At 32.1% G+C, this 22,503-nt stretch overlaps 1 pseudogene; it reads left to right on the top strand.

Moving 5' to 3' along the window:
* LOC149532847 (uncharacterized) overlaps positions 1-22,503 on the top strand; it is a 199,532-nt pseudogene that overhangs the window by 29,658 nt on the left and 147,371 nt on the right.

Below are 22,503 nucleotides of genomic sequence, written 5' to 3'. Positions count from 1 at the left end.
TTTTCCAAGCTACACACTATTTATCGAGCTTCAAAGACTATATATAGTGCAAACCGAGTGTAGTAGAGGCTACCAAGCTATTCAGCATAAGTAAAGAAGATCATATTTTTAACCAAGCTCTAGTATGTTAACCAAGTTGTACTATATCTACTAAGCTCACAGTGTTAACAATGTGAATCTAGTGTTGACTGAGTCATGTAGTGTCAACTGAGTGATTCAGTAGCTACCATGTTTTCTAGTGTTCACTAAGTCACATAGGGCTAAATGAGTTCAAGCTACTTGGAATTGATTAGGATGGGCCAAGCTTCAAGTTCAACCAAGTGTCAAAGTTTTCTGAGCATTGACAATGTTTGTAATGTATGAGAAAATAATCGAGTTTTCCTTTAGAACCTGAGTTACAATAGTTACGCTAAATTTGTGAATTATGATGAAATTGGTATTGTAGCTAACTCCAGTAAGTTGTTATTTGGATTGGTATATGTGTAATGTATTGTATCATATCCAAATATGTCATTGAAGAAGATTATGAATTACATGAGTGTGAATTGAAGAAGGCTACAAGTAGTATAAGGGACAACAAAGATTTATCTATCACAGTCAGGTGATCATTGTAATACAAGAAATGTCATTCACTAAATCAAAGTTGCCTATCAGAGATCAACCATTGGTTCATCCTAAAAGATACATCAGTAAAATCCTTAAATATGGTAGACTTAATAGTCTTTTGCTAAATCTCCTAAGTAAGTGCATAATTCATTTTATGTTTGTAAATCTTTAACAAGGTGGACCTCATAGTCCTTATTTCTCCTAATAGGGTAGATCACTGGAAGTGGTCAATTGTAAACCTTAATAGGTTAACTTTTTACTATAGTACTAAATCTTGTGGATATTGTCCACACCATAGTTTTACTTTCTAATTGGAAGGTTTCCAGATCACCATATCTTGTGTCAAACTGTTATGAATGCTTTATTGCCTTCATTCTTTCATGCATGCAATTAGATTAGAATATTAGATAAAGGATTAATTGGAGAAGTAAGATAAAAATTTATTGGTTCTTGATTCACCTGTCCCCTCTCCATAACCTTGCCTACCTTATATTTCCAACAATTGGTATCAGAGCTATTGGTTCTCACTTTAGAAGTTTAACAGCTTGAGATATGATCAAAGGCAATTGAGTATACAAGTTAGATAAGGCTATTGAGAATGAAAATTTTGATCTAGAATTGGCCATTGGACAACTACAAAAAGAAAAGGAGCAACTCTCTCAATCATTTAAAAGAAGGAAAGGTCTTGCAGTACAAATGGATGACAATCTCTACACTGATAATAAAATAAAACTTATGTCCCAAAAGAAATTTAGATGAAGTTGATGTAGTAATCAAAGACCTATTGGATAAGAATTCTAGGGTAAAAGTACAAACCTATGTCACCCCTTTATAAAGGAAAAGGCTAACAAAAGTATCACTATTCATCTTTAATGACATAAAAATGGTTGGATTATTTAGAATTTGATAATGAAGTAAACTAACAAAATGTGAACAAATGGATAAATTTTAGGATTATAATTTTTAATAATTATTTGGAATAAGAATTGATATATTTTCCTAATTTTTAAAGATAAATTTTTACTTCCTGAAAAATGCTAAAAAATAGGGGTCTAGTTCCCACCACAAAATAATGTGGAAATAAACTTATCTCCCTTCAATCCTAAATTATGTTATAGATAACATATATAGCTAGAACGATAAAAAATAAAAATTGTCTTTAGACATATATTTTATCAGTTACAATGATTTAAGTTTAACTATATTGAAATTGATAGTTTTTATCTCCCACCACATTTTTTGAAACAAATATTTTCTAACCAAAAGAAAAATTATACATTCTTGAGGAGGATTCTCTCCTCTAGAAAGTCATTTTATTTAAAAAAAAATTGGATATGATTTAATATTTTTTCTGTTCTCAAACTTGACATCTTCTTGAGTGTTAAAATACGTACTTGTAGAATTTTTAAATTACAATATACTATATCTAATTAAAACAATATAAACTCTATATGAGAATATTCTTGACTTTGAACTCTATAAACTGGTGTTTATATGTTATTAAAAAAAATCATAAAAAATTAGTAAGAGTTATTGAAATATTAGTTTTGTGAAATGATTTTATTTCTTTAGTAATTGGATACAAACTAGTACAAAACATGCATTTAATAGACATTTCCAATTGGAAAAGTGTGAGACCATATATAACTTAGCTAGAGTGAATTTGTCTAAGATCATATGTTCAAATAAAATTGATTTTTAGATAGAAATACTCAAATTTAGTCATTCTAATAAGTCAACCTGAAAGGTGACACAAATTTATTCTTTACCCTCTGGAAATCTTCAAGAAGAAGTCAAAAATCTAGAAAGAAAGAAAGAAATCCAATCAGTTAGAATGTTTGAGTTCATGGAATAGAAAGACAAAGCCAAAGAAGAGATAGAAGAAAAGGACAATAAAATTTAACAACTATCCCTTCAGCCAGTAGACTTTATTGATCAACTCAATGATGCAATTCAATAGCATATCAATCTAACGATAGAGAATGGAAGACTACAAAATGATCTTAACATTGAAAATCAAACCAATGAAAGAATGATAAAACCTTAGGAAAACATGAATTAATTGAATGAGAAAAGTCAATATAGACACAAAGGAAAAGCTAGATTAGGATATATAGAAGAAGGTGAATCATCCCAACAAGTAGCTTAAAAGAATAAAAGACCTACTTGCAATCATTGTGGTAAGATAGGTCATACATCAAATATATGTTGCAGCAATGATAAAGAAATATTCAATGGAAAGTGTTACAGCTGCAACAAGTATGGTCATAGAGAAAGTGAATGCATAAAGAAACCTAATTTTGGAGGAAAGTGTCACAATTGCAAGAAATAAGGACACAAATCTCTAGATTGCAAAACTTGGAAGTGGAACCTAACAAAACAAATTGTGAGAGAAATATTTAGATGGGATTACAACACATGGTGTAAATGTCACTATTGTTATGAATTTGGGCACATTGGAGAAAATTGTGTGAAACATCATATGAGGAAAAGAGATACTACAAAAAGATATTTTATTTGTACATAACTTGGACATCTTGCCAAGAACTGTATGAACACAAGAATAATTGAACATGAAAAGAAAGACAAACCTTAAAATATTAGAAAACAAATGAGGCAGAAATGGGTACTAAAATCTCTAGAGAATGCAAGCCAAAATCATGAAGTGAATGACACCCAAGTCAATGAATTGGGTAGCACAATCATTTGAACTTAGTTCCCTATGAAGATTATTAGAACTATGATATAGAAGAAGTCATCTAGCATCAGTTCTAGTTAGCAAGTAGAATGATCTAATAAGAATTCAAGATGCAAAAGTATCATCGAGTGATGATGGTAAATTCAAGACCTTACTGAGCAAGGTCAGGATACACTAAAACACTAAATGCAAACATCGAGTTGTTGGTGACTGTATCGAGCTATGAATGTCTCCTGAGCATTAAAATCCAAACTAAGTGGAGGATAGGTTATCACTGAGTGAGTTTGAAGTACAAAGCATTAATGACAATTAAAATGAGGAAATTTGTTAAAAGGAAGAAATCAAATGCATTATTTCACCCTAAATTTTTAGAGCTATTTATAGAGAGAGAATTTAGAGACCGTGAGAAATTTGAGTATTTGTTTTTGAAGATTTCTTGCATTTTTAGAAACCCTACCGAGCATTGCATAATCTAGGATCAAAGTCAAGAAAGGTTAAAAAATGTTGGTACATGGAGTCAACTACAAGGCACCTACTTTCAAGTTGAGTCCAATGGTTGCAAAGGCGCACCACCCAATTGGTGCATAGTTTTAAATTCTTCCCAAGATATTAGTCTTCCATGATATCCATTCATTCTATCACTATTCTATTGAAGAACTTGAAACTCTAGAGATAAATGATGTGTTTAATGAATTATGTGTGGATGGTGTATTGAAGCCTAAACATCAACATATGGAAACCAAGGGTTTGATACATCTTTCACATGTGCCAAGGGATTTTCATGTTAAATGGATTAGATTTATCCTAAGCTATGTTCAAAATGGGTAATTATGCTTGGACCAACTCATGTAGATTACAAAGAAAATGATTCACAGAATCACTGGACTGCCAATGCTAAATAAAGAAAACATGACCAAGGCCCTAGGTTGGGTTGAATTGGCTAAGTGAACTCTTGTCAAGTAGGATGGAAGAGGCATGAAGCTTAGTGGCATAACATACATGGATCTAATGTTTGGCATACATGTGATTGCTCACAAAATTTACAGCTCTATTTAGTTGAACATCATGTCATGTGAAGCTATTGATCTTGTATACAAGGTGGTAAAGAATAATCTATCCTTCAACCTTGTTGAGTTATTGTTGAACCAGTTCAACAAGAAAATGGAGAGTATCAGAGTGTCAAAGAACAACCCATGTAAGTTTAGTTCCCTTTTGATATGTCAATTCTTCTTTGTTCAAAACTTTTTCCCTTCCAAAGTTTCTATAGTATTGAGGAAGGATGTTCCAATTTTATATCAAATCAATGAATATATAGTAGAAATGGGTGAGAATTTTGATAACATCATGGATAATTATTCAGAAACATTTAAAGGAAATATGCAAAATAGGTTTAGGATACCCAGGAAGCTTGTAGAAGACTATGAGCAAGATATATGTTTCATGGTTGACTGTGATACATTTTATACTCAAGCGGTCAAACCTAGAGTGGCATGGGTTAAAATTATAGAGTATGAGGTTAACATTGATGATACCAAGGATATCATTGAAGCTCTATTGAATGAGCCTATGGATCCTAAAGCTACCTATTTTAGAACATATGATGAAGAAAAGGCAAGAATTGAGCTTGCAATGAAGCTACCTCAATCAGTGAACAAAGGAAGGAAGAGTATAGAAAAGTTAATGAAAAACATAAAGAAAAAAATAATCCTCTCATGCTGATAGAAGGAAAAGGAGATGAAGAAGATGATGAAGAAGAAGATGAAGTAGAGGAATTTGAATCTGAGAAGGAAGAGCCTCCCAAGAAGAAGGGGAAGGTCATTATAACTGGACCTGTCAAATCCTCCCCTATTGTATTTACAAGAAGGGTAGCCAAATCTTAAAGGAAGTTGAAGTTAGGTGAAGATGAAGTTGAATAGATTATCTTCAAAAGATATGCACCTACACGCCAAGAAAGACTGAAGAGGATGCAAGAAGGAATTGGTATGGCATGTTTAAGTTTCTCGAGTATGAAACAAGGAATGAAGAAGAGAGAAGGTAGATTGAGGATACTCTTTTCACTATATGAAATTTTATAGAAAATTCCTAAAAAACTTATGAATGTAGTAAAACCTAGTTAGGAAAATGCAAAGAAAATAGTCAAGGACATCTTTGAACAAACTTTGAAGCAACTCATGCTGAGTCTCAGTGAGGAGGAAGTGAAGGAATCTTCGAAGAAAAATGATAAAAAGTTCACTCTCAATTTAAACAAATGCATGATATTGCTTAAGGATATTGAATTTGTGGTGAAGACAACTACTACTACATGGAAAAGTATCTATCTATTGCATAAACCTAGTGACTTTGTTGTACACATTGATGACAAAGATAGTGAAGAGGAAGAATAAGTAGAAATAAAAGATGATTAGATAGATGATGTCAGTAGGACACTACTTGAGGAAACCTTCTAGAGATACAAAGCATTGTGGAAATAGATGTAGAGAAAATTGTAGTAGAAGTCATGTCCTCATTTTCTCAGTCTCTGAGCACAGTTGACCTTAGTACAATCAAGCTTAGAGAAGGCTTCTAATAAGTTGGTTGTGGATACCATTGCTACACCAAGAACCCAACCAAGCTCTAGATATGTTTTTTTGAGTGTTACCTTAATTGAAGTGCCCAAGACTTTGTCTACCAAGTAGCAAGTTCCTCCATCATCAAGCTTGACCGAACAACAAAAAGGTATTCATGTTGTCAATACCATTTTTTAGATTTATTTATATTCTATCTCTATTTATACAATTATTTCTATTCCAAATGTATCCATAGCTAGTGCATTGAAAATTGAGAATTAGTTTCAACCAAGCATTGAAGTTTTAAATAAGGGTAAAGAAATTGTTTCTTCCATTCTAAAAGAAAAAGAGTAAAGAAGAGGAAGAAATTTATCTAGATGAGGACATTGTTATTCCAAATTGGGACATCTCTCTCCTTAATCCTAATTAACCTGGGAGAACTATTAAAGAAGAGAGCTAAGAAACAAAAGCTTAGATAAGAAAAGAAGAAGAAAAATGAAGTCCTTGAGGACATAAAGAACATATTTGTTGATGCTTTGAGTATTGAGGTTGATAGTACACAACCCATTCTTGATCAGCTAACTAAAATTGTCCACAAATTCAATAAAGATCTGAATAGACATGAAAATCTACTACAAAGAGCCAAAAGAAAATTTGAGAACAGTGTGTTGGAGAAAATTGCATAGAAAATTGTAATAGATCAGGTAGAGTTATCTATTATTCTTGTTTCACTGGAAACATTTGTAAGTAATTTTATTTTAATATTTGTCAAATTGAGTGACATGTCTATCTTCATAAACAAGATGAAGGATAAATTGTCCAAGATAAATGAAAATATGAAGGCAAGCACATACTACCTATCACTTGACCCAAGTTATAGTTATGCAAAACTCACAAAGATTAGATATCTAACAAATCTGCATACATAATTATTGAAGGAAGAGGCTTGAATCAGGGCCACACTTGTAGAAATTTAGGGCATGATTCTTTCAAACATGGATACATTGTAGAAACACCAAAATATCTATATGTTAATACCAAAATGTGACAAGAAATTAGAATGTACCATTAGAATTAGTGACAAGAAATTATAATGTACCATTATATGTTAAACACATTGCACATGCAAAGTCTCTCATCCATGATAACAACTTCTCTATAGCTGACCATATGATAGAATTATTAGCAAAAAATTAGATAACCTTGCATGCAAGTAAAATATTACAAGAGAATTGGGCCAAGACTATGGTAATAATTCTAATGGTACATTCTAATTTCTTGTCACATTTTGGTATTAACATATAGATATTATACACCTTTGGCATTTATGTCAAAAAGCAGGGAGAAGATATTGTATATTGTATTATTTCATAAAGAGGGAGAAGATATTGAAAAAGGGAGAAAAGATTACTATACTCTAGATGTATTTAAATAGGAGAGATATATGTATGGGGGAGTAGTATAGTATTATGCAGATACTTGTACTGATAAGCAGAAAATATCTTTATAAAAGAAATTTTGAAAAATCAGAAAAATAGAGTATGCTACCGAGCTACAACAACAAGAAGTCAAAACCAAGTTGAAGACTCAGAATGATGATAAAGAAAGCTTTTTGACTTATAGTTTTAAATATTCATATTTTTGGTTTGATAAGTGTTTTTGTCACTAATGCCATAGGGGGATGTTGTTGACATTTAGGTCAATTTATCTATCAATGACTCAACACTTAGTCAAATGGTTGCATTGCTATCAAGCTCTATAGTTGCTATCAAGCTTATCATTCATCTTGTATGGTTAACCAAGTGTTTCAGTTGCTCTCAAGCCAAGTAATTAGAATGTACTGTCTACCAAGTGCCTAAGTTAGTCTATAGTGTTTGCTAAGCCACTCATCATCTACCAAGCTTCAAAGACTATATACAGTGCAAATCAAGCATAGCAAAGGCTACCGAGCTATTCAACAAAATTAAAGAAGATCATAGTGTTAAATAAGCTCTGGTATGTTAACCAAATTCTACTATATCTACTAAGCTCACAATGTTAAAAATGTGAATTTAGTGTTTACCAAGTCATGTAGTGTCAACTAAGTGATTCAAAAGCTACTGAATTTCTCAGTGTTCATTGAGTCACACAATGTCAACCAAGTTCAAGCTACATGGAAATGATTAGTATGGACCAAGATTCAAGTTCAAATGAGTGCCAAATTTTGTTAAGTTTTGACAATATTTGCCATGTATCAGAACATCACTGAATTTTTTTTTAGAAACCAAGTTACAACAGTTGGTTTGACTTTGTGAATTATGATGAAATTGGTATTGTAGTTGACTCTAGTAAGTTGTTATTTGGATTGGTATATATAATATGAATTGTATCATATCCAAATATGTCATTGAAGAAGATTATGAAGTACATGAGTGTGAATAGAAGAAGGCTACAGGTAGTATAAAGGACAACAAAGATTTATACATATCACCATTAGGAGATCATTGTAATAAAAGGAATCCCATTCAACAAATCAGAGTAACAGATTAGAGATCAATGACTGGTTCATCCTAACATGTGCATCAATTAAATCCTTTAATAGGGTATACTTAATAGTCTTTTGCTAAATCTCCTAGCCAAGTGCATACTTCATTTTATGTTTGTAAATCCTTCAACAAGGTGAACCTCATATTCATTATTGCTCTTGACAGGGAAAATCACTAGAAGTGGTCAATTGTAAGCCTCGACAAGTTAACTTTATACTATAGTACTAAAGTTTGTGGGTATCATCCCCACCCCAGTTTTACTTTCTAATTGGAAGGTTTCTAGGTCACCATATCTTGTGTCAAAGTGTTATGAATGTTTTATTGTTTTCATTCTTTCATACATGCAATTAGATCATAATATTATATAAAGGATTAATTGGAGAAGTAAGATAAAGTTTTATTGGTTCCTAGTTCACCCCTTCCCTCTTAGTAACCTTGTCTACCTTATATTTCCAACACTATCTTTCTTTGAGAAATACAAAATACTAGTATTCTTCTCTTGTCAATAGTTTTTTTTCTCTACCACAAATCTTAAACTTTTCCTCTAATTTTTTTTTCAAGCCCGTATAATCCTACAAAAACTCTTCACATCCAAAGATCTTCATCATGTCTAATACCAATTGAAAGATCTAATACATGAGAAGAAGATATTAGAATAATGAAAACAAGATTTCACACAAACAAAATATCTTTCACTTTCATTGATCTTCAAAAATCCATTACATAATGCCTCCAGTATGAGATGTTTACAATCATTGCTTCTATGACACACTTTCTATTGTGCAACTTAATAATCTCAATAACTTGATATCACTATATAGAGATGATATCTCCTAAAAATAGATGACTCTATTTGTTTACATCTCATGCATTTAACACGCATCTCATAATCATGCAAACTATAATTAAAACTTATAAATTACTCATTGCACAAGGGATTTATGCATAGGAGTTAATAACTCTTAACTATCCCAAGAACTTTAAAAAACTATGCATGGCACTAATTGTATAGTTGACTTTTCATGGAGATCCATATACTCCAAATATAGCTGAATGTATACTAAAAGTTAACTCCAACAAGGATGGTAGAACTATGTCTCAAACATCAATTCTCTACATGTTTACCATATAAAATTTGAAAAGGTATTTCACATTGTTGAACTCAACTCAGAAAAGAGGCCCAAAGTAGATATGAAACAACAAGTAACACCAATTTTTTTCTATGTTGATTGTTACATTACCCACCAGTTTGGTATACAGTAACTAGTGGCAACATAGATCACAGATCAAACCATCTCTCAATGGAGGGAGCTAATGGTTATACCTCTTAGAAGATCTCAAAATCATTTCCAAAAAATAAATATCTATAGAATACTTACTCTAAGAAATTGCCATTCTAAAACATTGTTGGGAAATGAAACATTACACTGTGATTGGTTCTTCACATTTTCATAATAGATTGAAATAATGTGCTCTCATACCATATAACGGGGAGTAATAAAAAAATTATTCATCACTATTGTTAAAATAGATGTATATAACATTGTATGTGATGTTGTTGGAGAAACTATAATGGTAAATTTAACCACTATATATGCAATTGGTTCAAAAAAATAGTTAGGCAATGTAATATAACAAACCAATTCTGCGAAAACTTTTGTATCAATTGTTCCTTACTCTTTTATAGATAGTTTCTTACATTCCTTCTCCATTGTTTTTTAGTGTTCAATTTTGATTATAAGTTTCTCAATTCAATTAATGTGTATGACTTTATATGCTTTTATTTGATTAGTTTTCCTTTTTATTTAGCTACCATAGACAATGTCTCATGGTGTAGGTTTATATTAGATTCTTTGATTTTGATTTAATTATCTTACAAAATATTCAATTTTCCTCTATATTGATTTAAATAGTAGGTCCTTTAATAGAGATATAATTATAATAATATTTTAATTGATCGTAAACCTTAGGTTATCTATTTGTGGGATATTTTGTGAAGTTTTGGCTACTACAAGTTATATCTACTTGTTGTATCACCTTAGGTATAGATGCATTTTTCACAAAGCATTTTATCTCTTTTCTTTGCACAAGATAGCTTAGGTGATTCAATGGTGAATTCAAACCATAATCCAAAGATTGACTTTCAAGATAGGCATACCCATAGGTTTGAATGTCTTTCCATGTTTCACAGGATTTCTAGTTCTCACATTTTGCATTTTAGGTGCAATCCCTCATGACAACATATAGACTATAAGCTTCCTCAATAGCTAAGATCCTATCACTATAACTATCCACTTAGGACATCAAGCTCATCTACAAGATATCATTATAAATGATATTTTCTCATTGATTATTGAATTTTTTTACTTGTAATACCTTCACCTTGTTGCATTTAAAAAGTTTAATAATGAGGATTAGGTATTACCTTCTTATCTATAATATAACTCTATCACTCTATTGATAAATATATTTCAATTTTTTCCAAACTAAATAGGCATTTCCTAATGAAATAATCTAATCAAATCTATTTTGATAATGGAATAAAAAATTCAAAATGTTTATTTCTCATTATTCTTATATTCAATAATTTCATCTAGAGTATCAAGGCCATTTTCAGGTGTAATATATTTTACCTCCACATTCTTTTAGGTAGTATAACTCAGTGAAACAATGTATCCTATCAATTTCTTTTTCTAAGAACTATAGTAGAGTCTATCAAACATAGAAATGTTTAATTATTAAGCCATGATATCTACCTCAATTATTTAAGCTCGCTCCTATAAACAAAAAATATTATATCAATTATTCAATAGGTCCAATAACTAAGAGGTGGGTGATGAACTATATTCAAACAATTTTCTTAAATATTTTAAACATGTAAATGCAAGGTTTGTAAAACCTATAAAAAATATGAAAATGAAAAATAAAAAACATCACCATGGGCACTATAATTTACATCTAGAAACCAATGATGGGGAAAACCATCAAGAATGTATTTCTCGTTAAATGAACACTAATTAAGGTGGTTTATAGATGGACTCATTTTTTGTTTCCTCGGTATACATTGAAACATTGTCATTTAGGATGAGTAACCTAAAATAAGAAATGAATAACTTGTAGCACAAGTAGGCTCATTGCCAGAATATAAGAAGCCAATTTTAGTCCACCACTAAAATGACTATAATTGATACTCTATAAAACTAAATGATATAGTACTAGTCTACTACTAATTGCACCAACTCACATGTATATTACTACATGGATATTTTCTTATTAGATTTAAATTCACTTCACATATTACTCAAAGACACACATGCTAGAACAAATAGAACAATCTCTCTCTTAAACTACCTAATACCAATAATAATCTTGACCTAATCAAATTTGAAATTGGTCACACCAGATTATTTAGATGTTAACAAGGAATGTATCATTCCTCATGCATATCATTATGCTTTTATAATTAGTGAAATATTTGGTACCAACAATAGGATCTATATGTTATACTACAATCGTTGGGACCAAAGTCAAAAAAAACATTTTTGTAATAGGACTAAACCAAAGAACCAATATGGGATATGTTGCACAATAAATGGGACTATCATTGACATAGATAAAGATAAATATTTAAACCATGTCATTTGATTCCCACTTCCATCAAAATATAAAATAACCAAACCAAATCTATATATCACATGCATGCATTAGATATATTTTTGATATTAAAAGCAACCAAAATGGGGACTGAGCTAGTAACAAGCTGAGAAGATAGCAAAAAGTCACTTACAACACATTATCATCCTACCCCCTTTCTTAATATGAAAGACCCCCACATTAAACTATCCTAAATTCTACAAATACTACAACCTATAGGCTAACTAATAGTTAGAAAATTAAAACTATACCTAATCATAGTCAAGATTATAAGCATAATCAACAAGGGTCTAGTTGTAAACTAAAATGGAAGCCTAACAAGGTAGAGAATTTAATGAAAATGACCATTAATATGTTGATGTTAATCCCAACCATTAATAACAAAATGCATAACGTCAACCTCACATTCTAACAACTGCTTCAAGCTTGGTTCAAGGCTTGGCCAAAATAATGACCAGCATCATACCTTGGCAAAACGTCATCAATAATTCAAAGAGGAACATGATATTTGTGTCAAGAAGGTGGGAGATTATATTGGAGATATACACATAAAAACTATGGGTTATTGCTTCTATGAGTAAAACTAACATGGAGAATACTATAGGAGGGCTTGGGATTTTTTGCAGGATATATCAAAGAGACTTTCAACTTCAACCCCAAGTAAGGAAAAATCAATTTTTAAAAAAATGGCAACCAACAAAAGTGTGGGAAAAAGAACAAGGATGTGATTTCATTGCTCAAGCATGCAACAAGCCTATAAAGTAAGAACAAGGGGGCTTTCCCTATTAATAATGTGATGAAGAAGGTCATAAACATAAACGAAGAAATTATGTGCTTAAAAATATAGTTTACAATAAAACATGTAAGAACAGTAGTACATTATTCCTCTTATTTTATTATTTTGATGAGTTATTATTGAGTTGGTGGTTAGCATTTGATCTTTCTAACCAGTTGTATTTATTTTATTAAATGTTTCACATCCCTTTAAAATCACTTCTATCTTAATAGAAAATACTCTAACAATTATTTATTATTTATAATGAAGTTTTATTATAAAACTACATTACTATATATTTCCTTAACTTACCACTTTTAAAAATAATAATTAAAGCTATATTAAAAATATATATATTTAATAATAAATAACAACTGTTGAGAAATACAGTTATACTAGAATTGATATTTTATGATGGTTCTTCTTTATCTTCAAACTTCCCACCTTACTAGTAAACTGGTTTACATGAATATGAAGAAATGTTATCTTGATATTTATCAAACCAAACAATATAGACAACTATTGTGTAATAATAACAAACAATATCAATGATATCCTTATGTACTCCGGAGGTGTTATGTCTTAGATAGCGTAGGAATGCTTTTGCCGCTCATGAACGGCCAAGCGGGACAATACAAAAGCACAAGTTCATATTTGCCTTTCCATTTAACACATCCGATTTCATGATTGTCTGCAATCATTGTTGATGAGGATTCGACAATCGATGTTACCAATGATAATAGATTCCATGTTAATGATGAGGAATCAATTGTCAATCATATCAGTGATAAGATTCGAAAGTAAACTGCCACTCCGTAGAGATCAAAACCGGCCGTGTCACTATCAGCAGTCGGCTAGTTCAATCTCTTCTTGCGATAGCAAGCTTGGTTTTTCGTTTTAAATTGCTGCGAAATGAAACTAAGTTGGCACTGAAATCGGGGAGCTCAGCTAAGATCAATACGAAATGCAATTCAATCCATTGAATTTTGCACTGCTCTGTACGATTATTCTATCCATGACTGATTTCTTCGTAGAGGGATCATTTGGTGGGCACTTAAGGATGCCATCAACTATCAGGAACAATCGGCTGCGTGGTGATTTTCTGGAAAAGTTAAAGAGATCTCGAATAACTACATATGTTTCAACTCTCAGTGAAACTTCGTACGAGGAATATAACTATACCCAAGTTCTGGACCATTTTGGATACACGCCAGAGAGTTATCAAACCTTTCCTCAGAGATATTTCATAGACAATACCAACTGGGGTGGTGCTCAAAACAATTCTCCCATATTTGTATGGTTGGGTGAGGAACAAGACATTACGAATGACGTCCGTTCTAAACTCATGATAGACCAAGTTGCCGACTTCAAAGCTCTTGTGGTATACATTGAGGTAATATCACGTTTTTTCATTATTTATTTGTTAGATTTCAAGGACACCGTTGAATAAGTTTAGCTCATTATTTTTGGCCTTCTGCTAGGATAAGTACATGTCAAGAACTAATGATTGTAATCTCATATGTGTGCAGCACCGTTATTATGGGACGTCAATGCCATTTGGGACAGAGGAGGCATCGTACGCAAACCCGAGCAAAATGGGTTATTTCACATCCGCTCAGGCCTTGGCCGATTATGCAACCGTCATTGTCCATTTGAAGAAAACATTAAATGCCCAGAATTGTCCAGTTGTCGTTGTTGGTGGATCCTACGGTGGAAGTAAGTAGGAATTTGGAATTGCAAGCTTTGCGTTTAATCATGGAAGAAATTTCGTAGTTAAGCGCGCTGGCATAGTACTAGGATAGGTGACCTCCGGGGAAGTCCGGGTGCTTCAACCCTGTGAGCATCACCTAGATCCAATGAGTGCTAAGTGTTCTATTTATTCTCATGAGAAATGGATTCATTTTGAATCACTACTCATGAAACATGGGTCAATGAGTTTGACTCAAAATCACACATATCACAATTTGACTTACTGTGAAAATTATCTCCTACTTATCAATTCTTTCACATGTTTTGTTACTATTTAAAAGTTTCTGTCTACGTTAATAGTTCGCATGTAATATTTTAAAAAAACAATCAATATTTGAAATGGTATTGTTGCAGTGCTAGCAGCATGGTTTCGACTCAAGTACCCGCACATTGCAATCGGAGCTGTCGCATCATCAGCGCCTATCCTTTACCTCGACGGCATCGCTTCACCATATGGCTTTGAGATTGTTGTCACCAAAGATTTCAGAGTACGTCCACTCATGATTTTTTCACCTTAATCTCACCCTTACTATTATTAAATTTGACATTTTGAGATCATTACGCAGGATGCAAGCGAGATCTGCTCTAGAAGAATTAACAAATCGTGGGGTCTGATGGACAAAATAGCGTCTAGCCCCCAAGGCTTGCTAAACCTAAGCAAACTATTTAACACTTGTCGGTAAGTAAAAATTCCATATGCTATTATCCATAACAGATATTCAGTAACAGTTTTTCAATCCGATTGTATTTCGTTTGGTCCCTTTGGTTTGTGGAATTTAAATAACTGAGATTTCTACAAATTTTGATTTAGCCAAATCAAAGTTTTGCAAATCTTCATTCCCATTTTAAATCGTTCCACTCGAAAGTTGTGTGTGCAAAAATTTTCAAACCCAGATGACCATCAGACAGCAAAAGGAAAATAAATGAAGTTGCAAGTCAGAAAGTTGCAAGCCAAAGCATGTTAGAGATAGATGAATTGCGTTCTTTTGCATTTGCTCAGCTTTACGACTTTACTCATATTTTCCTTGTGGTTTTCTTATGCTCATTTTCATGACGAATCATAAACTAGATTTGAAAACGCTAATAAACAGATTCTTTTATCCAAGACAATCAAATTAACAAATTTTGGCAGATAATTAACATGAATTGAAGATTTCTCTTCTCTTTCATACAAGATATCAAAGTGTCGTAACTGGGTATTCCTATTTCAGGAATATATCGGATACGGACGCCCTACATGAGCACCTTCTATCAATGTACGAGAACGCAGCACAGTACAATTTCGACAGAGTTATAGGAGTAAATAGCCCAACTAAACCTTCCAGCCACACTAATATTCTTCATGACCACGATTAACTTAGTTTTACTTATTATGCTTTTGTGGGATATATTCAGATCTGCAACGCCATCAATAGCCTTCAAGGAGATGCAGACACTGTTAGCAGAATAGCTGCGGGAGTAAATTACTCAGACGGATCAGATCAATGCTTGGATTTGGGGCCGTTCAATTTTACCAAAGGAGGCTGGGAATGGCAGGTCATTGAGACTTGTTTTATCTCAATAGACCGAAACCAGATTAGGGTTTCCTTCTAACATATTATTTTTTAATGGGGTGCAGCTATGCAGTGATTTAGTGCTTCCATGGGCCAATCCTCCCGGAATAAGTGCTTCCACAATATTTCCATCATACGTCTTTGATATCAAGTCATATGCGAGGGATTGCTACCTCAAATATGGAGTCGTGCCACGCCGACACTGGCTTGCAATTGAATTCGGAGGACACGTAAATGGATTTCAATATTCATTTGAGCCAAACCTACACAACACTTTGGTTTGGGATTCATTTTTATTATGGCATCCTTTGTGAAATGCAGGACATTAAGAGAGTTTTGAAGGACTTTGGAAGCAATATAATTTTCTCCAATGGGTTAAGAGATCCGTGGAGCGCTGGAGGGTAAGTAGTTCTTTTTCTTCTCGTAATTCATGACCATTAATCATTTCTCGCCTTTACTTAACTGAGCATCTTGTCATACGAAATTCAGTGTGCTGGAGAATATTTCAGAAAGCATTGTGGCTCTCCCTACCGAGGAGGGTAAGTTGGGTCATAATAATTTTTTTTTCTCACAATCAAACAAAGACAATGTTTATCTTACATGAATGGAATGTCACTGGTCACGCAGGAACACATTGTCTAGACATTGTTCGAAGTGCCAGTGATGATCCCGACTGGCTGAAAGAGCAACGGAGAACAGAGATAACTATCGTCCAAAAATGGATTGAGGATTATAATAACCAATTTTAATTGGTTATTTCATTCAGCAATTGTCTTCTCGATGTAATAAATTCATTTGGACTGATTATGAGATCGTTACTATTGGAAGAAACGGTTCAATGTAATCATCCATTCCAAATTAGTATCCTATTACTTAAGTCAAATGTAGCTATTATTGGATCCTTTCAAATGTTATTGCTATTCGGATGTGCATGTGTAGATGTTGAAAATAATGGAATTTAATTATTATTATTATTTTTTATTAAATAATTATTTACATTATCATATATACAAAATTAATATTAAAATTATTGACAATAAAATAATTATAAACATAAATCATATTTCTGAACATGTATCTTAGATATATTGGCATCATCAAACAAAGAAAGTAAATTGTTAATGATTATGATTAAAATGTTATTAATGTTTAAAATAATTTTATAATTTATTAGTAAAATATGCTATAAAATAAAATTTGCACTTCATAATGTTTTTGTATTATTCATATTCTTTCTATTACGATATTCAACTACAAATCTATTTACTATTACTAAAAAATTATGTATAATAAATAGTTCCATTGAACTTCAACTCTATACATTTCACCCACTCTATTCATTTTCTCTTCAAATTTTGCATATTTTCTTCTTTCTAACCTATCCCATTTTTATCAATGTCAATGCTACCATTAAGTTTTCTTTGTTCAAACTTCACCTGCATATAGCTAAGTGTTATAGGCAGCTTAATTGAAGATGTCAAGTTTAATTGTATGCTTGTGACAAAGGTGGATATTGTGTTCTAACAACATTATTTGACTTCCTTGGATGTTTAGAATTCACATGAGCCCTTCATGATTAATATAGAGATGAAGAAAAATTCTTTACATAGATAATATGTAGAAAAATATGGTAAACTTATTTGATGAAAAAAGCCAAGGGAAAATAACTTTCAATATTATTTCTCAAGATATTTTGCAATTAAATCAATCTCTCAAATGTACTTTAAAACATGTCTTTGAGTAGTAAATGAAACTAATTTACAGAGTCCTAATTGGAGAACACTTACTATATTTCACAACAATAGTTGAATATCCTTAAGCCAAGGAAGAAACCATTTAGAACACTTCTTTCATGTAAAAATTCTTGAAACTCCATACTTCAAAATGGATAAGGATTCTCCTAAGGTATATTTCTAATAAAACCTCCACCCTAACTTGTCACTAAGTCAATGTTTCCTTCACAAGGTCAAACATACCTCATAGGCTAGAACCATCAATTAAGCATATTGTTTTTACAAGGTTCAAGAAATGTTATAGACACTTAATGTAATGTTCCTAGTTTGTATATTATCTAATTTGTGTAATGGAACTCCAAAATATATTCTACAAAAAAATTAAATATTATTTGTGATTGATTTTACCACCTTGTCATATCACCTTTTACATAATATTCCCAACTAGATACAACTTTCAAATTATTCATCACATGTCCTTCTTAGTAATCACACCTTCCATCATGGTCTCAATACAATTATATCTTAATTTATATGACTAGATATTATGACCATTTATTAAAATATTAATATTCACATAGATTTATTAGCATATATAAACTAACGTTTAGTTTCTAAAATTGCTAATGAAGTAATTCAAGACTACATAAGATATATCACCCCTTTCACAATTTTTATCCTTGGGTTCTTATTTGGTCAATCTCTTTCACAAGATGGTGAAAGTATAGACTTATGTCAGAGAGGAGGACATACAAACTTGTTTTGGCCAAATCTCATTTATCAATCAAAACTTAACTTTCTTCGAAAAATAAAAATTAACTTTTGTAAATTTTGGAATCAAGATCATTATCAGTACAGATTTGATAGAAAAATTTTGATGGGAGAAGAAAACTATTCATTTTTTATATGTTTAACTTTAGGTACTTTTAATAAAGAAAATATACAATGAAAACAATTTTTCTCTTTTCTTTGCACTATCTATGCATGTCATCTATAAAATATTTTGAAATTAAAGCAATTTATTATTATTTTCATACACTTGTTTAACAAGAACTAGACCCCATATTTTCTGAAATTGAAAAATGGACTTTGAAAATTAAACAAATGCATAAATTCTCGCTTAAAAAGAATTGAGCAATTGTGGGAATAATCTTTATCCAATTATAAGAAGAACTAATGGACTAGGAGTGATTATTTGACTATTATATCCTTTTCTTTTTATTACCTCCAAAGCTCGATATGTTGGCAATGTTCCATCTCTCTATGATCTAATGGACCAGAAAACATGGTAATTACCTCACTAGATTCCATTAGCAAAAGTCTACGTAACCTTGAAATCTAAATATAATTTTAATTATTATATTTCATATGTATCTTTTTTATAGGTACATTTGTTGTATTAATATTGTGATACTAGAGTGAGCTGTGTCATTTTCTTAATAGCTTATTGGCATGAATACTTAAGGGAAATTGATGAATGTTGATAATATTCCTAGGAAAATCAGTAAAGAGAATCACAATGAAACTAAGGATATTGATCACTCATGATAGTGAAATCTTTTGGATTATATGGTAAAAAAATTAGATACATTGAGATAATGAGTTGTTACTAATACTGAGATGTTGCCATCAATTCCAAAGAGGTAGATTGTTGGAAACTTACAATTGGAACAATTGTCATTTTGTCATTACTGTCAAATCTATTGATGAGACATATTGCTACCTAATCTAAACTATTGGAAATCTGATTGAAAAACTCATTGTTGAAGATCAAAGAGGGAGATTGTTGTTAAAAGAATGTTTTCAATCATTGTTTTGTCATTGATATCAAACCTTCTATTTGTACGAATGACATTTTCTTAGAAGATACAAGTACTATCACTTAGTTGATTGATGAAGAGGATTTGATCAACAAGATGTAACAAGAGCACCTAAGGGAAAGGTTGAGTTATGATGTTGTAATGAAGTGTAAGGATCAGTTAAGACAATGGTTAAATGATGTATTGATAACATACTCAAAGATACAAAGGTTGGTTACACTTAGAAATATTAGAAGTATAAGATGTAACAAGGTTGACTGCAAAGCTTAAACTAAGTTCATCAATGGGTGCCGAGCAAGCTAGTTAAAGTTGAGCAAATTTTTAGTTGGAGCCAAGGAAAAGGAAAATCTAGTGTGTGTCGAGTGATCTTTAGGTGCTGAGTGAAGTTTAAGTGCCAAAAAAAGTATCAAGTGCCAAGCATTAGAAAATCTTAGTTGGTGCCAAGTGAACTTCAGGTGTCGAGCATCACTAAAAATGTAATTGATGTTGAGTAACCCAGTATGTGCTAAGCATCACGATTTCAATAGGATTGAGCTACTACATTACTGAAAAATTGAAGATTCACCAAATCTAAGCCGACATAGTTGTTACCTAGAATTTTGTGAACCATTTTGGGGATAAGGATGATGAGTTCGTGGCACAAAATTCTATGTAAACTATTTTGGAGTGAATTCAAGAGGATTCTTTATTATGTTTGTATAGGAAACATAATATGGGTTAGATACAATGAATCCTACCTAATTCATACCAATTGAAATCAAAGGAGGAAAGAATCGAGTGGGAAAAGGAACTCTAAGACTTCTATTTAAGAAGCCACAGACCAAGAAGCAAGAGCTATTGGAGTGCCAAATTGTGAAGTGGTTAGAAGGTGTTGGCCTTAGAATGGTTTTTACATTTGAGTGTCAACACACTTAACCACTTCTTACATTGAAGCTAAGTACACTATGTATGCCGAGCCACAGTCTATGCTAAGCTAGAACTCCAATAGGTGTCAAGTGATTTTAGGTGCCAATAATTATATAAGTGTCGAGTGATATATAAGTGTCAAGTCACAGTTGATGTCGAGCAAGTCAGAATGCTTTATATATTGAGTGAGCTAGAACTATACATGTGTCGAGCAAGACAAAATGCAATAGGTGCTAAGCAACCCAAGATCAAACATGTGTCGAAAACTAATAGTCCAATATGTGTTGAGTAACACAGAATCAACATATGAGTTTGTGCCCTCACAAAATCATATGTAAACCATTTTTGGAGCCGAGATAGAAGGATTTTGAAGGATGATAAGGATAAGATCGAATCTTTGGCATTTCCTATGCAATCAGCATGCAACCAATCAGAAAAATGGAGAAGGCATGCAACCAATGAGAAAAATGAAAGGAATGAGTAGGAACTTAAGATTCAATATGGATCATAGATCTATACCTAACCCTAAGTCTTCACAATCTTTAAAAGAAGGATGAAAACCCCATTATGTGTGTGGAAGAGAACAATGTATGGGGAAACTATAGCAAAATTTAGTGTGAAGTGTGAAAGACTTAGAGGAATAGAACAACAATTACACATCTAGTTGATCAGAATAGTACAAAGGATATGAATAGATATTGGATCAAGCAAGGATCGCATTAGAGAGAGTAGATCTACAGCCTGAATGAAGCAATTAAAGATTGCATATTGTCAAGTTTATTGTTCTAATACTTTCTTGCCATTGTATTAGATGTTGAAAATTCTATAGTTATAGGTTAGCATAACAGCTAGGTGTGATAACCTTTGGAGAAGGTGATTGAAAATCCTATTGAATTAGGTGGGTTTAATAGCCTATTGTAAATCTTTTAATAGGGTGACACTTCATATAATGTGTTTGTAAATCCTCTAACAAGGTCACTATTGACACAGTGTAAAGCTTTTAATAGGGTAGACCATTAGAATGTTGGAATTATGATATATTTGTCATTAGTGCAAACACTTATTCAATTCTGAATGCTTATCTAGCTCATCACTCAATCTCAAGTATATATCGAGCATTCAGTGGTTACCTTATAAGTTCAGCAAGTAAACAATTCTCACCGAGCATTCCAGAAGATACCGAGTGAATGAGAAGTTCAACAGTGTTTACTAAGTGAAAAACATAAACAAAGGACTCAATGTTTACCGAGTGAAAAAGATAAATGAAGGACTCTGTGTTTACCGAGTAAAGAAAGGTAAATGAAGAAGTTAGTTTCTACCGAGTGACACTATATCTACCGAGTCACCAATGGTTATCGAGTTCTAAGCAATGTTGTGTGGCTACTATGAACCAAGCATCTACTCTTACCAAGTGCATGATGATGATGAGTAATGTAGTGGATGCTGAGTATCCGAAGGTCACCGAGTCAGTTCAGTGAACTCGAGTTATTTACTATTGGGCTGACTCGATAATGTTTTGTTCACTTGTGTTTTGGCCGACCTTGCAATTGTAAATATTAGAATGGAATAAATTTAATGTATGATATCATTTGCAGTATGGTGTGCATGAAAAATATAAAAAGAGTGATGTTCGCATGTGAAGAAGATATTTTTATATTTTGAGAGAAGTGAAAGTGAATCAGCAGTAGAGTAAAAGAATACAACAAGGTCAACATAGGAGCAGAAAATTTATATCTATCACATCAGGTGATCAATCCAAAAACGATCTTATGAGAAAACAGTTGTATAAAGATCCACTACTTCATCCTAATAGGTGAATCAGTTTATAAATCCTTTAACAGGGTAGACTTAATAGTCTCTTTGTAAATCTCCTAACAAAGTGCATACTTCATTGTATGTTTGTAAATCCTCTAACAAGGTGGATCTAGCAGTCCTACT

The sequence above is a fragment of the Cupressus sempervirens genome, chromosome 10, assembly GCF_028749045.1.
Source record: "Cupressus sempervirens isolate cs-2001-9-10 chromosome 10, ASM2874904v1, whole genome shotgun sequence".
NCBI lineage: Eukaryota > Viridiplantae > Streptophyta > Pinopsida > Cupressales > Cupressaceae > Cupressus > Cupressus sempervirens.
Note: the sequence above shows the minus strand (reverse complement) of the source record. Positions and strands in the feature narration are given on the sequence as shown.